Raw genomic sequence first — 19,323 nt, 5'->3', positions numbered from 1 at the left:
CAAGGAATCTCCAACAGCAATAAGGAAGAAAAAAGGGAAGTCTTTGTCAGTATACTCAAAGAAGCATCAGGCATAACAAAACAATACTTTTTTACATCCTACACCTCAGGCTTTGGTTCCTTTCACCTCCTGCTGAAACAGATCTCTCCTGCTTTCCTTGTCTCTTTGTCTAGATGCCAGTAGAGGCAATACATTTCCTCCATATGTTTCATACATTTATCTGTGAGAACTCACCAAACACTCCGAAGCCCAAGTCTCAATTCCAATAAATTTGTATTTTTAGTTATACTGCGTTGGACTTTGTATTCTCAGTGGAATTGAGACTTGGGCTTCGGAGTGTTTGGTGAGTTCTCACAGCGTTTTCTAGTTTTTCCAGTTTGTTCATATATTTATCTCCTATGACAATGTAAGTTTTCCAGGTCTTATCTCCTAGGACCTGGCACTTCACTTAAAAAAAAAACAACTTTGCTGAGCTAATTTTATCTGTAGATTTCCCATATCATACTGCATGGCAGGATGAAGCAGTTCCACTTTTTGCTGTCTGTCAAGGACTCCAGGAGGATTGCTAGATAATGCACACCTTACCAATGTCACTGTTTTTTTTTTTTTTTTTTTTGTTCTTTTCCTTTTTCCACCTTCCCCAGACCCTTTTTCTGTCCTGCGTACTTCAAAAAGAAAAAATTCAACCACATTTGTTCACCTTGACTGGCTCATGTCCATCTGCTTTACTTGGTTCATCTCATTTTGTACTGTAGCTGTCCTTAGTTTGATATGTATATCCAATAAGCACTACTATGCCTCCTCCGGTAAGCTGACAGCCTCTATCTTCACCTTCCGAACCACAGTTTTTCCCAGCACCTGTCCCAGTCTCTAGCAATCATCAAATGACCTAATTAAATGATAGGTAAAGCATGTACAGATTCATGGAAAATCTTTTGTGTTTTTTTAACACTGTACTCATGCAGCTCAGTCAACAGTTGCCTTATTCTTTTGTTTGGAGGAGTCAGTTGTCCCATTCTATCTGTCCTTTCTCTAAGGATGTATCCCACCTGGATGTTTGCAGAGTCGAAATTTCACTTCAAGCTTTTCCTTACATCATCCCCAACCTTAAACTTCTTCAAGAAGCCCATGTTTTGAATGTTCTCATGGCAGGCCCAGCTTCACCCACAAATGCATTTCCACATGAAGTTTCATAAAATTTCTCTGATTACAAAGCATAATTTCACCCAATTATCTGTGTACATTTCTGACTTTTGAGTCTTCTGTCTTCAGTTCAGCCATCTTTTTACTGACACTCACAGAGTTCTCCCTTACAGCAGCCACATTTTCTGAAAGTGTACTAAGCATGGGCAGACATCTGTCAGCTCTTTTCTACACTAGCTGTACCTTACAAGCAAGTACTGTTTGCATTTTTTTAATGTGTAATGAACTGTGGAAACACTAAAATCTGACTCTCACAATTTACATTTAAGTTCATCTACAATCTATTGAGCTCTCTGTGAGTGCAAACTTGAAATGGGTTTGCTACCACTCCATTTTACATACTGTTTCTTTTTACCCTATTTGCTAGGCTCACCTTCTTTTGTAGCAATACCGTCCTTATTTTTCATTTGTCTTTTTGTGATTAAATTAAGTTTTATCTGTAGCAGTTACTACTGCAACTGTGATGAATTGCAATATCTTATTTACTCCTGCAGTTTGTCCCCAGTCTACTTTTTTGAGATTCTCCACAGTTGATTTAAACCTCTGCCCTAAAATCCCATAAGGTCATTGTTGTCATTTGTTGTTTACCTTCCCCACCTGTAAAGTGCACAGCTGTACACTCACTGGTACTTAATGATATCTTCACCAAGACATCCCTGATACACCTTGGTTAGTATCTTGGATCTGCCACTTGGAAAAATCATAGAAAGGAGAGGTTTAACTTGCAGCTATACTTTTTCATTCCTCTGGAGGTTCCCATGTCTGTTTGGATTTATTTAATAAGTATCCTTTTGCATTACAGGGGCCCTATCATGTAGCCTCCTACTTAGGTGAGTGAGGGTAATCTAGACATTTTATTATTTTGAAAGACCTCTTGAACCTTACATATTTGACCTGGCATTTGGGAAAAAGTTTGATATTAAGCTTAATATATTTTGTCTGTCCAATGCAAACACATTTATTTATTGCTACCTTACCTTTAATTATGATTTCATATTTATCATACTGCAAGAATTCTGGACAAAGCAAAACATAATTGGGGAAAGGCCCCAGAATAGGAACAATGTTTAAATATTGATCCTATAAAGTTAGAACGTTGATAGAATAACATGTTTTGTATTAGCATCCATTTTCTAGAGAATATGAAGTCTGAAACTGAAATGTTCATCATTATTTCATAACTGCAGTCCTCAATGGTTTGCCATAAAAACACATGTCTTTTGGAGTAATAGACCAAAAATGTGAACTGGAAATCTGGATATTTTGTGAAAATCTGGACTATTGAGAGGTAAAATGTATTTCTGGTTTCAGATTGCAATTGTACTTAGTCCTAGAAATATGAATATGAATCTGAATTTAGGACTGCTTATAAAATTCTGTCCTTTGATTAGACCCCCCCAAAAGCACTAGTGTCTGAATGTTCAGTTGATTGTACAGATTATTCATGTCATTGATTATACAGAGCCAGCTCTTGTTACAGATGAAATTATGTTTGCTCTTTCACCACTGTTCTGTGATCCTGGAATTCATATGTATAAGGAGCAGGGGGAGTTGGACTGCAGGAATGCTTGTACTCTTGCAAAAACATGTATTTCAAGAGATGTCTTGGGAGTAGTGTCAGGTTCAATGTACTATATTTCAATTACAATGTTGTCATTGGCTATTCATCTGTATTTTACATATTTAAAGTAGACGTGTGTGTGTGTGTGTGTGTGTGTGTGTGTATATATATATATATATATATATAATATATATATATATATAATATATATATATATATCTTAATTTTGTGCCTATCTTTTCATCAGATTTCTGTACCTTGTCTTTTATGCATTTCTTTATTTGAATCATACCAAAGTCAGTTCTGCCAAAAAAATATTTGCTTATGTTTCAGTGAAGTTTTCTGCTTCTTTTATCCTGACATTATAAATGTACATCATGTTTAACTTAAATGTGGAGTTTTTCTACCTGGGCCTTCGCTGAATATTTGTTTTGCCCAGCTGAACTTTTCCCGGTCAACAAAAACAATTAAATAAGTAAATAAATAAATTATAACCTTTCAAAAATTTTGCATTTTCTGTAGAGGATAACATAATAGTTGAACATAATGAAACCGATATGTTTGACAAGCTGGAGGAAGTTAAATCATATAGAAGAAAAATAATGCCTGGGGATTCAATAAACTATGTGTAGGCTTAGTGTGAAGGTTATGTGGAGTTTCCATGTTTGTACAATGAACAGCAGTGCTAATTGCATATGCATTCCATACATCGAGCTTATGCGAATGCAGGCATGGTTTTGAGACAAGAAACCATGTAAAGCACCATGAACACCTGCAGCCTTGCAAGCCTATTTGCCAATGAGCAAACTAGGTCTGCAGGATTGTGAAGAAAGCCACATTGACTACCAAGGTTAATATAAAGAAATTTATACAGTTCTAACGCATTATATGAAAGTGCAGTCAGTGCAAAATAGTGTGCAGACCTGTTTTAGGCATACTGAATAAAAGTTTTGCTAGTGATCAGCAAAGGCACATAGTCTGCATTAGAAATATGTATTCAGGGAAAGTGTGTGTTTATTGAAAAGGGACACAGACGTGAATTGTAGGAATGAACACAGGGGAAGAGGACAAGTGAAACATGGTAATGTACAGCAGATGAGGGCTTGTCAATGTACGTATACCACAAAGACAGGACAGTTGTAGCAGGAACAGTAATCATATGTCGACATGATACAATATGTACTGCTATTTACACCTTCTGTGTGTGTATATTCATATTATTTCACAGTTTTTTTTATATTATATCACTGTCACACAAGGTGACTTATCAATGGATCAGATTTCTCATGACATAAGCATCCTGACATGATCACTGGAGAAGACTTTTATCAAGGACATTATATACAATAGGGGGTAGGTGCATATTGTGAAGATCTGCAGAATGAAAGTAATGTCAACACAGGTCTTCACCAAGTGGAACACACAGCAATAAGCTCGTGGACAACAGTAAACAGAAACACATACAATCATGGACAATATCATAATAATACCACCATTACTCTGTGTCAATGGCAGAACATATGTGATTGTGAGTTATTATCCATGGTTCTGCAAGAAAGTGTTACGTTTTTTCAGAAATCTGTAAGGGGAATAAAGCACACCTTCCTCAAAAATTAACATCTTTTGGAGGTGTTAAGAGGGACACTGTTACACTTGAAGTTTAATTACAAGCAATCCTGGCTAGTTAACAGGTTTGCATGGCATATATATGCTACAATCCACACTTTCATGAATGTCACCCTTGCCATCAATATTGTCAATCAGCTATGTATTTATTATGTGCATCACAGGAACACTTAGCATATATGCATCTTATATAGCACCTTGAAGGGGTTCTGCACTGTCAATTCCTAATGGTTACACATAAAAAAAAAATATATGTATGGCCTATAAGATGTGTGGGAGCTCACTGTGGCAAAAGTGATACACTTAAGTAACTCATCCCTGGAAGATCTGTTGGGAGGTACTTGCAAAAGGGGCATTCTACTCATTTATTGGCATGATGAGGGCTGCAAATAAGGGAACATACTCAGGAGTTGTGCTACATACAAGGGAGTGGTCACCACTGTGGACACATGCTTGTGGACATTCTGCATACCATCTACCTGAGTACACAGGTCACATACCACATGTTCTGCTCATAGGGACATGCTGTCTATATTGTAATTAGGTTGTGTATTTGCTTTCATAAATTAATGAATCCCCCATGACCTTTGTTCATCTATTGTGTCTTCATGGCTTTGGCAAAAATCCTATGAGTGTGTTAATACTGTCTACATTATACCAATACAAAATTTGTATTCAGTCATTGTCCACAGTTTGCAGTCGTCCACAAAGCTGGTTAGACAAAGGATGTGCAAGTTATTCTTGATGTCTGAGACTTAAATACTGACCAGGAAAGGGCCTAGTACAGAACCATGAGATACAGATCTCATTGCTGGACTCTAGATAGAGGGGACTTCACATACTTCAATATTATCTGTCACATATGTGATCTAGTTGTCTAACAACTTGATGATATAGGTGTTTATGAGGATCACATTTAAAATCGCAAATCACAGTGGTTCGAGTGCTTATATGAGTGACTCAAAACCACGAAAATGTAAACATCGACAGTTCTTAATGTTTGAAAAACTCAAAAAGCAGATTTGCTGTTTTTCGAACATTACTGTCGACAAAAAAAAAAGTGTAAAGCAGGGGACAATCCCTCCTGCACCCCTCCATGTGGGGGACTGCAACCCCCCTACTTTATTATTCTAACTCCAGGATTGCACTACAGTGGGGAAAGGAACCATTTCCCAATCCCCACTATAGTGCACTCCACCCCAGAATGTCGAATGTGCAATGAGTGAATCTTACTGTGATTTCACTCATTGCACATTCGAACCTTTTTTCCATTTGGCGTTTGCAGATCTTGCAGACTGCCTTTCGCACAATTGCAATTTGCCTGTGTGCAATACGCACATCTAAAGGTAAACCATTTATGACCACTTCAGACAATATTTCTTTAATACCTTTGAGTATGCATTTGCGTCAAATGCCTTGGCCATGTCAATTTAGGCAGGATGACTTCTTTGGAAATGTCAAATGCCCTCAGTGACCTCCTTGAATCCATCAAAGAGATATAACAAACAGGATGCAGCCTTAAGAAATCAAAAGTGTTTGATGCACAGTCAGGAGATTACCTGTGTCCTTTTTGAGAAGGTCCATCATGACTCATTGGTCTACCTCACAGATGAGGAGAGTCAGTAATATGAGTCTATAACTCCATGAATCAGGTGATGGCCATCCTCAGTCAGAAGGATGCATATTGCTGTGCACCCTTCTATGAGAACAGGCTGTTTGGAGGCTGTCTTGAAGTAGGGATGCAATTGTGTCTGCTAGGTCAGGTTTTAAGTCACACAATAGGCAAGCTGTGATGTTGTCAGGGACCATTGATTCTGTGTTATTAGTCATAGATGAGCTGTCCTCCTGAGAATAAAACTGAGAAATGTTTACACGTATACTTTGGCTGATGGTCAGTGGGAAGAAAGTGTTAATGCATGAGACAAACTGTCAGCTAACAGATTGCCTGTTTTCTCCATTTGAGTATGTCTGGTGGAATCCACAAACAGCTCTGTGCTTACTTATGCTTTATCCTTAACATTTCACATTTATTAGAATGAATGATTTGTGAAAAGACCTCCAAATACAACCTTGGTCTTTCATCACATTCCACACACAGTCACACAACTGTACCAATGTCATGAAATTACATCAATTGCACAACATATACCTATATGTGCTTCATAGGAAAACTGTGTTTGAGTGGCCTTATGCCATTTAAGGACACAATACAGATCAGTTGCTTGTGGCTCATGCAGAACATTTCCTGACACAAATGCTAATAGCCACACAATGGTGCTGTTGACCCTCTCAGTAATCCTTGGCTCTAACAAAACAACTGCACATACAAAGAATTCCACAAGGTTGAAATTGAATCAAAGCATATGATGAATTGTTTATATCAGAACATAACAACATGTGGATGAAGCAAGACTTATGTGCCCATGTAATCTGTATGAAATTTTATTGATGTCTGTCATGGAGCATATAATAATGGTATTTAGACACATGTACACCTGTGCCATACTGCAAGTATGACTGTGATGGTGGAATGTAGCACACAAACAATACACATAAAACTGTATCATACCATGTCAAGCAGTTCTCAGGAAGCATATTACTACAGCTGTTATAGAAGGAGTATGTAATGAAATAGCAGCAGTGGCCATCAATGCATTAGCTCACATCATAGATTGTAATACCCTCTTGTAGCCATACTGTACATCCACACCGCAATATAGTACATGTCAATCATAGCAACATTGACATGTCAACTGTTCTTAGGGTCATAGGACATTATTAGGCTAACAACCAACATCGCATAAAATCCTATCCATTATTATACCTTTAACACAAACTCCTTGTATTTATATGATGGAAAATAGTAAGGCTAGTGTGTGTATTTGTTGGCTTGCATTACATACTGCCACTGTCCATATGGGAAATGTGCACCATACCATGACAGAATTAGCAATCAGACATGCAGTGGTCTGGAGATGGCTTGCAGAGGCTCATGGCAGTACTCTGCTTCATGATGTGTGTATGCATATTTGACATGAGTACATCCTCCACTCTTCTGTAGGAAGGGTGTCATGTGACCAGAGGAAAAAGAAAGATGGTGGATGCATGGGTCTATGTCAAAGGTTCTCCTAAGTGGTAGTGAAATGAAGAGCATTTCCAATGATCATAGAATGACCATAATGTACCACCAACCACACACACATAGCAATAGACTGGGCCTGATTTGAACATTACCCTGTGTTGGTATAGAAGATGAATATCATGCAATGTAGCAGTAGCAGCACCACATATGTCTGACTTTAACACTGTCATGCTGCACTTTATGGATTATGATAACATTATTGTGTGGTGAGAAGAACATGTTGGGAGGATTGTTTGACATAGATGTGGAGTCACATGTCTGTGTAAAATTGTCCCAAAATTAATATTTGGACAATACACTCTCAAGATGCCTGTTGTCAGATTAGAACCTTTTTATATCTAGGTAAAGTAGCTTGAAAACACAGTCGTTACTGTTAATGCCACAGCACAAGTTTGTCTTGAAAAATGTCAGATTTGGCATATTATACAAGATGGCATCATCAGTGTATGTTACAAGAAGATGTTTCAGGAGGATCTGACATAGCTGTGGACAAACGTCATTCCAAAATTGTCACCCCATTCATTGTTGAATGCACACACAAGTCAGTTGACCACAGTGAGAATAGAACCCCCATTTAACTATTTACAAAGTATAGTAGCTAACACAAGTGCCACAGTACAAGACTGGCTTTTATAGTGTCAGACAACACTTTATAGATAATGACATCAGCAGTGTCTGGTGAGAAGAAGATGGCAACAGGAGTGTCTCACATGCCGGTCAAAAATGGTCTCTTAAAGATTGGTTGGGAGGGTGGCCTAATGGTTAAGGTGCTTGCCTTGCAAGCACAAGGTGCAGAGTTTGAGTCTCACAAGGGATAATTGGCTAGGCTCTAAAGGGTAGTTAGCTATGACACAAATGTGAGCCAAGTAAACACACATGCAAACCCCCATACCAACTGACAGCAATGAGAGTAGAACCCCTGCCTAACTATTTACAGAGCACATTACTTAACACAAGTTCCACAGCATAATTCTGGCTTTTTTTAGTATCAGACAACATTTTGTAGCTGATGACATCAGCAGTGTCTAGTGAGAAGAAGATGGTAGCAGAAGTGCCTCACATGCTGGTCTAACATAGTCTCTTGAATGTCGATCAAGTGAAGACACACAAACACATATACACTCACCAGTTGACTACAGTGAGAGTAGAATCCCTACTTAACTATTTACAGAGCACAGTTCTTAAGGCAAGTGTTACAGCACAAGTCTGGCTTTTATAGTGTCTGACAACACTTTCTAGCTGATAACATCAGCAGTGTCTGGTGAGAAAAAGATGGTAGTAGGACTGTCTCACATGCAGGTCTAAAATAGTCTTTTGAATATCAACCAAGTGTAGACATACAGCAGTAAGATTAGAACCCTTGCCTAACTAAATATCCCAGCTAGTGAACTCTGAACTTCACGTAAACACCATGGCATAAGTCTTACTTTTGCTGGACAATTTAAGTGGATGGCATCATCACTAGATGTTTGAGAGAAGATGTTGGGTGACCTGTATGAAATGGATGTGTAGGCAGGTACTACAGTCAAAATACTTGTACATTGTGGGACGGTACATGTACTGCAGTCAAAATACTTATACAGCGTGGGACTGAGACAGCTTATCACACTATATACAAACATCTGTCAGGAATGCATGCAGCAGAAAGGAAACATATGTAGCTGTTTCACAGTATGTTGTATACATTGCACACTTAAATTGTCACATGCAGACACACATTTTTTATCATATTTGAGTGTTCATATTTGGGAAGAATTGCTATCCACATTAATACGAGTATAAGACAATCTGAATGCATATTGTCATTATAAAGGTGTACATGATGTGTACAATGCATTATTTGTATTTATTTCTGTAGTGCAGTTGATATTTTGGAACAAGTACTGAGGTACCAAGTTTCAAGTGAATGGGTGCAGGTAACACATGACTGAGTGTAAACGTGTTCAGTCATTAAAAAATGCACACCCTTTGGTTGTCTCTTTACATGGACTTTAATGAGATGAAGACTAACTAGGCAGTAAAGATAAGTACTACATGCTAGTAAGCACTTCTCACAGTGCACTGCTGAGCAGCGCTTTTGTGCAATTGATGGCTAAGTGTGCATGTAAGATACACATTTAAGGACACAAGTTGAAATTGAGAAGTACTTATCCATACTGGCTTTGGTGAACACAGCTTACATATTCTATGGTGTTCATAACTAGATCATGTTGGATGTGTTGTGTCATAAATTGTATAACCTTAAAAAAGTGTTTATACTACTTTCTCCATTTGCACGTAATTCAGGAAACTAGCAAATGTGGGTCTCTTGTTTCATTCACTTAATGAGTTGTATTGGTTTGCTTTCCTCCCCGAAAGCACTCTCTAAGCAGAAATGCATGGCAGTCAGCACTCTGGACAGTACTGAGTGGAAGAAGAACACCTCCTGCCTGGCTGTCTCTGTGCAGCAGGTATAAGAACACTGAGCTCTTATTTTGAGCACAGGTGATGCAGGGTTCGAATCCAGATCTAGCTAATATGTTTTCATATGTATTCATGATGTCATTAAATAATTGCATGTGAAAATTATTGGAAATGTCAGAGGGAATGACTACAGTGAAGTACTGTATAAAAAAAACAGTAGTCAAGTGATTTATGTCAACAATACACATATGGAGGTACATATTTATATAGTCATCAGTCTAAATATTTTATATGAATTTCTAATACGAATGCCTTTATTCTACTTTATCTGTGTGCTTCCTTAGCATAGAAGGTTAAGCAGCATTACACAGAGGTAACCATACCATACCATAGATTTTAAAGAGGCATTCACTGTCACTCTGCATTGGTGTGCAATTACAAATGATGCTCAAACTAGGAAGGCAAAAAGTGAAGGGCTTCATTGAGGATTTCTTATTTATGTGTATGGTGTGTGATTCTATTTTTGACCAGATTAAAAATGTGAAAATGGGGCAGATAGGAATGTGGTGAAATTCAAGGCAAGCAGGGGGAAAAACAAAGGGTAGCACATATAAAATGCTCAGGGGGTAGGTAGGAAAGAGGTAGGAAAGAACCATAGCTATCCACTTTTCCAACAATGTAAAATGAACATGGATAGAATATTGGATGAATCTGGGCTGTCAACTCAGCAATGATGGGTGTCCACAATGCAATCATGCTGTACAGCCAATTGGACCAAATCAAGTGTGTCAAGAAGACAAATGTGCAAAGTGGATGTATGGGATATTTTTTTTTGTGGGACAGGTGCACATTTTTTGGATTGGGTTGAATGTTGCTGTACAGGTTAATTGATTTAACTTTGCAGACATGTATTGTGGGGACATAAATTTTAGGACTTGACACATTTTTGTGTGGCTTTACACACTGAGAAAATTAATTTGTACAATGTGAGATTCAAACCAATGCAACATAGACAAAATATATTCTTCCACATAAGTGATTTTTCATCCTTGCCACAGAATAATTGCTTGCTGGATATGCTCATTAATTATATATAAATACACATGACAGAGTGAGGGGTTAACACTAGATGTGTGTGACCTGACAAGGTCTGGTTTATAAATTCATGTGTGTATATCATTGGAGTCTAAGTCCATCCAAGGCCAGAAACGATAATTATAATTACAGAACCATAACTGTCAGTATACCCTCAGTCACACATATAATTCATATGAGCTCCAGTGCTATACATACTTACTGTTATTTACAATTATGTTTACATTGTTTTATATTTTATAAAAGTGAGTGGACAAGCATTATTCTGGCTCTGTAATTGTGTAATTGAACAACCATAATTGTACTGATAAGCACAGTTGCATGTGTACTATATTTCTGATATCCTGTGAATGCTAAATGCCATGCCATAGATTATTGTTATTTTTTATATAAAGTAAAGAAGAACATCAGTAAGAAAAGTTTGTCCTTAGCTGAATTAGTACCCAGACTCATATATACAATATCCCTTAACTTACACCTGCTGCTACATTGACAACTATGCAGTAGCTGTATCTGTTCACATTAATTACTCTGTATGTATGCTGACTGCTGCACAATGCCACTGAGTGTGTTTGCGCAGTGGCAAACTACACATGATACAATATATTTGTTTTGAAGTTGTCTACTGTCTGCTTCCTGTTTGCAGGTGTCCTGGACCTGCAGGTGTTGTGAAAGATTTCTAACCATTCCACAGTGCCGCCTAGCCGGTTTATGCAATCATAAGAAAAAATGCAGCAATGTATCCATTTTGTAAATGACTACAGTTTGCTTCCTGTCCGCAGGTTTTCTGTCTGCTTCATGTGTGGGCTTATTAGACCAGGTTTTCTTGAAGGTATGTGACGAGCAAAAGTGACAGGCAAATGTTATCCTTCTAAGCAGTATTTATTAGGTTTTATCCTTAAAAGACAAATGTGGGAATTGAATCACGATCTACAAATAGTATACACTGTGTGGTTCATTGTGTGTTACACACACTTGGTTCATAGATGCAATTTATGTAGTATTCTTCATAGAAGTACATTACATGAAATTGATTTGATTTATATGTTTCACCATGTATGAGCTAAGCCGTGCACCACATAAATAGTAATATTAAAAAAAAAAACATAAAAAAAATTACAAAATAACTTTTAGCACACATTAAAGATTTTTACACAAGTCTGGATTTGAACTGTCACGCCAATGAACTTAAAAAATGCAGTAAAGGTGTGTTATCCGTCTTTCCTTCTTTGCCACAGAAACAGCACTGCAGCAGGAATGCAAATCATTCTGCATATAAACAAGCCTCATTTCATTTACAATATTAAAAAGACATATACCACTTGTACACTCTCAGCTGTTTGCACGTGTATGCTCAGTGTCATGCTATAGATATTGCTATTACATATTTATTGCAATGACTGATCACACAACCATTTATGATTATGTTTGCACCAATGCAGCTCTGTCTTCTCTTTGTATTGTGTTCATTCTTCTCTTATCTGAGCAATGATCTCAGACATGCAGTCTGTAAGGCATTTTGTATCATTGTCCTTAAACTGTATGAGAATATTAAATGACAACAATATACAGTTTTCAACAAAGGCAGGGGAGTTTGGATATAAGGCTTGCTACAATTGCTTCTACACTTTGTAAGTGTATCCTGGCTGACACACCCACTGCAGGTAATGGAGTCTGAATTCTTGAGTATTCCTTCTCCCCCTTACTAACCATTCTCAGTTGCAATCCACTAGCATGAGTCTACACCATAACAAGGTAACCGTGTACCAAGAGAACTTGAAGGTGAGAGCATCTGTGTATTTGTAGAACACAGATAATTGAAATTCCTTTAGATTTATCTGCTCAGAATGCTTTTGATGTTGCTAAGGTATGATTGTATTTTTCAGGTACATGCTAGATTTGTTCACATGTTATGAACACAACTGTTTTATATATATATTCATGTAATAAGAACGATTTATTGATAAAGAATGAGCACTTTCGCGGTAAACTACCGCTTCATCAGATACAAATTAAACTACAATAAAATCAATTTAAAAGTATGTAGCATAGTTTAAAACACTGCTCATTGGTTTAAAATCTAATAGCAAAGCCAATCATTATGCTTATTCACTCATACAATTATGCTAACAAAACTCACCTTTATCAATAAATCGTTCTTATTACATGAATTTTTCTGCATCCAGAACTGGATTATTTTTCTGCTTTTGCCTTTTGGAGTGGAAGTGACTATAAGCGATAGCTGCTGTTCTCTACTCAAGTGGGGTAATTTATCAGACGGTTACCTTGTGTTTTTGGATACTGAGTTTTTGGCACCGTACCGCTTGCCAGGTTGGCGTTTGGATTTTACAACTAAAGTCGTCTCTATGTTTGGAACTGCTGCTTTGTAACTGTGAGTTTATACACAAGTATGACTAGAGCGTAGAGCATTTAACCAACAACGCTTAGTATTTGCAGCATACCTAATTTGCTCTATTTACATTAACACAGGCCTCTCCCTCCAGGGGTTTTATTTTGTATTTTCGGGATTCTCCTTGTTTGTTAATATATATATATATATATATATATATATATATATATATATATATATATATATATACAGCTTTATTAACTGTCATTACAATTGCTATTGTTAAAACTGGATACCTTACATTCTTCTCCATCTTCTTCCATGGCAATGTAAACTATACTATTAGAACTTCAGACATCTGTGGCATTATAAACACAGTCAATGTATGGACACTGCTCTTAGTTTACAAACAAGTAATGACCACACAGTGGTCATAGGAGATTCACTTATTAGAGGAGTTGATTATACTTAGAAATCACAAAAGGGAAAGGACTGTAATATGTCTTATCCGGGGCAAAAATATCTGGCATTCATATAGCAATAAATAGACTGCTGTCATCAAATGTAAAACATAATGAAAAAATAGAGTAGGATACTTATTACTCATCAAGGGTGAAACTGCAGGAAACATCATGTGCTGGAGTGACTATAGACCTGCAAATTACTCAGTGGTACAAAGAGATATTGAGCCGTAAGTGACATGAACACAGGTAATAAAACCTGTGCAATTACATTTCTCATGCTGCTGAAATAGTGGTCTAAGTTAACCAGTAAAAGTGGCTAAGGGGATTTTTTTTAAACAAGCAATTTTTATTTTCCTATTTTCACGTTACAATAATGGACTTTCCAAGATTCCTTTTTACTATCCTCATCAATACAATATTACTTGTCATTTCACAAAAACAAAATACTTCTGTCTCTCTCATGAGTTACCTAAACAATATATGTTTTCTGACTCCTAAAACAGACAACCTTAAACATTGTCTTAAAACTATGTACACATATCATTACATTGACTATGTTGTTGTTGTGTCTTTCGGCTTTCCCAGGTTAGGGGTTGCCACAGTGGAACTCCAGTCTGCTAATGATTGGCAGCAGATTTTTACGTGCCGAGTTGCCAGCTCCGATGCACAACCTTCAACGAAGATATGCCCATTCACACATATCACCACACAGAAGACGCTCTAGCTGAGAATCGAACGGGACAACGTCTTACTGTGAGGCAACATGTACATTGAAATTTAGGCCTGATTAAACTCTTTGACAGTGCAAGTTCAAGGCAGTTAGTAAACCCCATATCTCTGGGCCTGTCAGCTTCCATCCTCTTTAGCTGTTTTCATCCTTCACAAATGTTCCATTTCTGCTAAAGGATTGTTTTGTTACCCTCACCCTCCCCTTTTAGTTGCAAGCTTTGCATCGCCTCCAGCACTTTCTTTACTTGTGCCATCTCTGGTTCGTCTTTCTTTTTTTCCATTTTCTACCAATGGATTTTTTGCTACTATTACTTATCAGCACCTAGCATGAACAATACCAACCAGAAACATACTAACTGGCACGTGTGATCACTCCTCAAACTCTATTTACCTTTCTGCTTATATCCATTTTATATTGGTGCAATTCTGTCTAGACATTCCCAAAAGATATGCTCCCACAAGCCTGTCACATCTCCAGCACATTACCAGAAAGATCCCTAAAGATTTGTAATTTTGCTGGTGTGTAGTCATATTTGTGTTGGCATGTGCAAGTGAAAATATGGAATTGTTTTAATTTTACCACGTATCTGGGACTGTCATAAATGTTTGCCCATTTCTCTTGCAAAAATTTTCTCCTGGTCTCACATTCAAGTCTCATTCTAGCCTTACATTTCATTGCGCCTTGAGCTCACACAAAGCTTTGCAGGCTGTACTTATTAGCCCCTTTGTACTAGCTGAATTAGTTCTAGCCTCTGTTACTAGATCTATAAAACCTGGTGATAACCACCCTTCCTTCTCCCTCTCACAAATCCTCCATACCTCTGCTGCATACCACATCTTTGCCAGCCTGTCCACCTCTCTTAGCTCATATTCTTCTTTAACTTCTTCCCAAGTTATGATCTGCTCTCCTCTCATCATCCCTTTCCTCCCCAGTCCTGTAATACCCCTGCACTGGCCTCCTCCCCCTCTCTTAACATTCATTCCATATCCTTATCAGTATAAATATGCCACTCTTCATCTCATTTGCAAGATCTGCATAGTGTTCCTCTTGTCTACTTTTTTAATCAACATTTCATGCTCCACCTTCATCAAGTGTGTCTCCTGCTCCATCACAATTTGTGCCTATGACATATTAATATAAATATATTCAAGTACCCTTTGCCTCTTACTTCCATCTATCAGCCCATTTAAATTCCATGTTAGGATGTTCATCCCCTGCTCTCTTCCTACTCCCTTTACTGTGTTACTGTATACTCCTATGCTGTCTCTCTCCATCTTGTCTCCTTTTTCTCGTACAGTCCCTGTAGTGATCTCCTCTTGTTGCCCTGATGGCAACCTTACCTTTAATTGTACCTCCTCCACTGACATTACACCTTTTCCTCTCTCCATTCCTTCAGATTTTTAGGATTTTTAGTGATTTGAAGATCCAAAAATCATCCCCCATGTCACAACAATCTTCCTTTTTAACGATATACATTTTGCCCCTTCCTTTTAGGTATTTGAGGAAAATGCTCACTTTTGGTAAGTATAATTTAGGTTTGCACTATTTCACTTTCCTCTTATGACATGGTACTACTCTCCCATGTATTTACTTGCTACCTTTGTGCCCCTACATTTAAACAATTACCTGTTATGTCTTACAGTGGTATCACCCCCTCCCCAGCTTGTTTGCTGATATGTGTCACACAATTATTAAGTTTTACTTACACATTTACAAAATGTAACTTTTTCCACCTAAGCACAGAGGATGGCAACAAAACAAACTATCTAAAATAGTCAAGTCAATAGTCCAATACATTTTGAATTGCCCTATTTCCACAACTTTGTAGTCCTTTAACATCTTCCTTTGAAAAAGAGTTCCAAGAAACATTTACAGGTTCCATTTACTTTTCCTCTTTACCTTCATGGGGGTCACCATGATCTGCCTGCATACCTCTCAACCTATTAGAGCAATAAATCTGGACAAAGCCATAAATAATGGGGGGCAAGGGCACTAAAATAGGGATAATTTTTAAATTTTAATTTTTTGCTCTTACAAACTTAGAAAGTGGATAGAATAACAGGTTTTGTATTAGCATGGATATTCTGAAGGGAAACAAGTCTGATTTTTAAATGTGTGTCATTATTTTCTGACATCAATCCTCAATGATTTGCTAGTGACATGCCAGAAAACCAGAATTTTATAAAACAGGCCAAAAATATGAGGCAAAAATCTGGACATTCTGCGAAAATCTGTACAATTGAGAGGTATGTCTGCTTGTAATGGCAGCAGGGCATCTTTGTGTAAAGAGTCTCTAATCTCACGGAATGCTCCCTCTTCTCTTTCATCTTCTGGTTCATCTTCAAATGGAATACTGGAAATAGCTTAGTAGACATAGTGTCCTCTTGAGTGGGTTGCATCCGTTGCCCCTATACATTTGACTATCTCCTTTGTCACTCCCCTCATGACCAATACATAGTTCCATTCTTTTAGTTAATCTTTCATTGCATTTTATGGGTCAAGGCAGGCTTTAATACACAGGAGAAAAAGACCCTGAACATCACTGGATGTATCAGTTTAAATCATAGATTAAGTTGCTTACATTTTTTATAGCTGGCAAAAAAAGCATTTATTTTCTATCTCATGTGAGGAGCAAAAATCCTTACTCACATATACTCTAGTATCTCCTGCCTTTATGATTGGCCTTTCTTCCAAAGAATCAGGAACAAGTCCACCTTTTGCAGACTGGAATTTTACCAGTATTGGTCAGGGGACAGAGTGGCTCTTTGGCTAGTTAGGTTTACTCTGTGTACTTTCCTAATGCATAAATCTTCTGCCTGTATTTCTGTATAAATAGCTTACAGTTATCCACTTCAACCTTCTGCAGAAAGCAGAACACTGAGTTTTCACATCTCAGTCTGCCCTTGAACTCCACCATTTTCAATACCAGCTCATCAGGTTTCAGATCATGCTCTACATCCCTTTCCTTAGTTATGTCCATTATCTCGTCTGAATGCTTCAGCTTCCTGCGTTTTCCTAACATATGAGGAAATGTATTCTGACAGTGTACTGATAATTTTATAGAGCTCCTCACGTATCTTGTCAAATTTATTATCCATCAATGTAGCTGCTGTTTTCTGCAAGTTCACCAACATCTTTCAACTTTTACTCCATTCAGATGCTGGACTTAACTGGTGCAGTGGCTAATAATCATACATTTACCATTTTTCCTGCAACTGCCTTGTCACATTTTCTTCTCCTGACTATAATTTGTTCCTCTTATGTTTTCATTTTTTTTCAACTTCTTGGAAAGCCAGTTTTGTAACACCAATGGGGATTACCTGCCTGGAGGTCGGCTTATCGCTACTCAACATGTTGCTGCCATGCTGGCAGTTTGCTAATGAGGACAATCGATAAAATTAGTTCTGAAATAAATCCCAGACTGAAGACCAGTGAAGAAACTAAAATGAGGACAGCTGAGAGTGATGAATGAAAATTTAGATGATCTAAGTGACCTAATATGTTGTTTAGTAGTAATTAAATTATGCAGGAACTTATGGCTGTCCACTTATAGGTGTTTGTATACCATGGTGCTGATGATGTGTAAGGTGATTCTGTGAGGAGAATACTTGGGCCTGTGAGTGCTAGGCAGTTGTGTTGTCGCCTGATTGTCCATATAATAAAGTGACAGATTCTGTTCTGTGTCATCTTGTAGCTGTAGCAGGCTATGTGTGCATATGTTGTTAATGATAGGCAGGGCAAACCTTTAAGTAGATAGTAAGATCCCTTTGCCAACAGCCTGGCTTATATGGTTAATATGTTTCAGATGTTACAAAAAAATAGCACTGCAGGCATTATCCACACCATATTGCAGATAGGAGGCAAAAAAGTAAGTGTGGGGTCAGTTCAGACTCACAGATATGTAGAGGACTGAACATTCTCCATAGGATAGATATTAGGCAAGTGACTTTCCAGGTAACTTATCACACAAACCAGGAATCCCCCCCCACAAACAAAACAACTCACAATAAAACACTTGAAGGCAGGAAAGATGCAACCTGGAGCCATGTTATTCCAAGATTTCACTGCAACCACAGATTTAGTGCTTTAATCAGGTTATATCAAAGACTTCTTTAGAATCTGAGTACACTAACAAGAATATACTTTTTAAAACCCACTGAAACATCACATACTTGTTCCCCCAGCCAATAAAAAATGGTAGCTAACAGCACAACTCCTCAATAAGCGACACCTTTTTAATTTTAAGGAGGTACACCTTTTCTAAAAGGTGCAGAATTTTAAAATAATTGAGCTTATAAAACCAGAAACAATAGCAAACACAGTAGTCACCCAATAATACTTTCAAACATAGTATGATGTAACTTTAAAATACTTTGAATAGAGAAGTTGCCATTTAAACCATGTGGTACTAAAGAATTTAGTCTAATCAGCCAAAATAACTCTCTCAGATAAATAAGATATTCCCAAGGCCCCTCTCAAGAGTTCTTTTGTACACTGTCCAAATTAAAGAAGTGAATGGGCCGGATTCATGAAGGCTTGCACGGAGTCTAAGAGTAGAGTAGAGTAAGACTTCATGCAGCCGACATGTCCGACAAGCGATCCAGGAACAGCATTGCAAACAGCCCCTTAAACTGCTCCTACACAGACAGGGCTTGGATATGCAAATTACCTCACTTGCAGCCGAAAGGCATGCAAATGAGGTAAATTTGTGATCCAGGAAGCACAAACCTGTCCGAGTAGGAGCCGTGT

Source organism: Protopterus annectens, chromosome 3.part0 (genome assembly GCF_019279795.1).
Source record: "Protopterus annectens isolate FY-2018-M chromosome 3.part0, PAN1.0, whole genome shotgun sequence".
Taxonomy (NCBI): Eukaryota; Metazoa; Chordata; order Ceratodontiformes; family Protopteridae; genus Protopterus; species Protopterus annectens.
Note: the sequence above shows the minus strand (reverse complement) of the source record.